At 37.6% G+C, this 2,003-nt stretch overlaps 1 protein-coding gene and 1 pseudogene across 1 annotated transcript in view; both read left to right on the forward strand.

Moving 5' to 3' along the window:
• The window catches only part of COG5 (component of oligomeric golgi complex 5), a 262,688-nt gene that overhangs the window by 182,438 nt on the left and 78,247 nt on the right, over nucleotides 1–2,003 (forward strand).
• LOC114004499 (uncharacterized) lies at nucleotides 1,850–2,003 on the forward strand (annotated as a pseudogene).

The raw sequence follows: 2,003 nt of genomic DNA on the forward strand, positions 1-2,003 counted from the left end.
TTATCACATACTCAAGAGAGCTATATAATTCTTTTATAGTAGTATATCAGGGAGTCAGAGGGGCTTCCCAACAAGGCTACCACAGTTTCTGGAGCATATAGCAAGCGGCCTTGCCAACATGCTAAATTGACCCAAGCTTTGTTCCTAGGTCAGGGGGTGTACAGCAGCAGCCTTGTCAACATGCTGAACCAACCAAAGCTATGCTCAAAGGTCAAAGGCTCAAAACAGATCCTGGGGCCCCACCAGGTTGGACTCCTCCATCTTAATATGTGACTTCAGTTTACATAATAAAGGCCAAAGGCTTTGACAAAAAATCAAAATATCTCAACCAACTGTTAAATTATTTTGGCCTAAAACAGCCACTGTACTCCCATACTTTGATTCCTATGGATAAGCCAAAATCATACATGTGTAGGCTGTTTTTCCTGAGCTGGTTGCTAAGTTACAGCCAATCACAACAGCTAAGCTTCATGTTAATACAGGCAAATTTAAAAATAAAACCAATAATTTCTCTACCTCACTTCCTTACTTAGGTTTTTTGTATAACACTTCCCTGTTCTGCCAACTTAAATCCCCAGTTGACCACAAAGGTTGGCCAGAGTTGTCCAGAAGTCCAGAGACAACTGCCTGACTTAAATCATGTTAAAATTTACTTTATTACAACTCTACTCTATTAAATTGGCTGGTTTATTTTTCTTTTAATGAAACATTTGATTGAATTGATACTAATCGTCAAATAGTCTGTGGCCATCCATTGCTCAAGCTACAATGCTGAAGGTTAACAGGAAGTTATTGACCTTTTTAATCAAATTTTTTCTTCAAAATAACTTTGTCAGCTTTTAATGCTTAAACATGTTAGTGCCTAAGCATTAAATACAATTACAAAGAGCCCCATCATGCACCATCATGCACTTTATTTTAAAAACATATTGGATGGCACCAGCAGGTAGCATGGTGGTTAAGTTGCTATATTCCCACATGACCCACCATGATTAGAGTCTCAGATACAGAGGCTTGAAATTTATGCTAGCCATGTGTGCAAAATCCTGAGAGAATAGAAGGGATTGTGGCAGGTCCATCCCCTTGGGGGAAAGTTTCTCACTTTCCCTCTGTCTTTCTCTCTCCAGGGAGCACATGTGCCCTATGGAAAAAAAAAAACCCTAAATATATAAATATTGGGTTGTTGGAAAAGTCATGAAGAATATACATCATGACTTATTTTTCATGACTTTTCCAGGAAGTATGTGTGTGTGTGTCTACACATACATACAAATTACTTAAATAACATTTTAGCATTCGTATTTCTTTCTTTCTTTTTTTAAAATTATTTTAACTTTATTTATTTTATTTTTATTATTTATCTATTTTTATTTTACCAGAGGGGGGGGGAGAGAGAGAGATTGGAGGGAAATTGAGAAAGCAAGCTGCTGGGTCCAGGACTCAAACCACGGTCAGCCATGTGGGAGTCTAGCACCTTAACCACCACGCCACCTGCCAGCCCCACGTTTTTATTTCTTTGCTGTTAATAAAAGGTATCTGCTATTCCTTTGTTGATTAAAATTTGAGATGTTTTATTCTTCGATCTTTCCATACTCCTATTCTTTTAGAACAGTTTCACTGAAAACACTTAGAGGAAAATAACCAAATATTAAATTATTAGTGAAAGAAAGACTTGAAACAAATTTTAAATATAATATTCTGTCTATAAATGGAAGTGCGAACTTGAGATTTATTGTGAAACTAAATCAATAAATGGAGGATTCTTTCTTTTTATGAGAAAGATAGAAGACATACACACATACATGGGGGATGAGAGGGGTAGGGTTTTTTTTTTAAGAATTATTTTATTATACTTACCTGACAGGGGAGATACCATGATCACGAAGGTGGTTTTCCCAGGGCGAGGCTTATCCATTGCACTCCAGATGTGCTGACCCCTGCGATTTCCCCAAATGTGGGAAACTCGACTGCATAATTTGTGGTAGTGGGGGACTGCGTTCGCG

This window comes from Tupaia chinensis, unplaced genomic scaffold (assembly GCF_000334495.1).
Source record: "Tupaia chinensis unplaced genomic scaffold, TupChi_1.0 Scaffold138322_1, whole genome shotgun sequence".
Taxonomy (NCBI): Eukaryota; Metazoa; Chordata; class Mammalia; order Scandentia; family Tupaiidae; genus Tupaia; species Tupaia belangeri.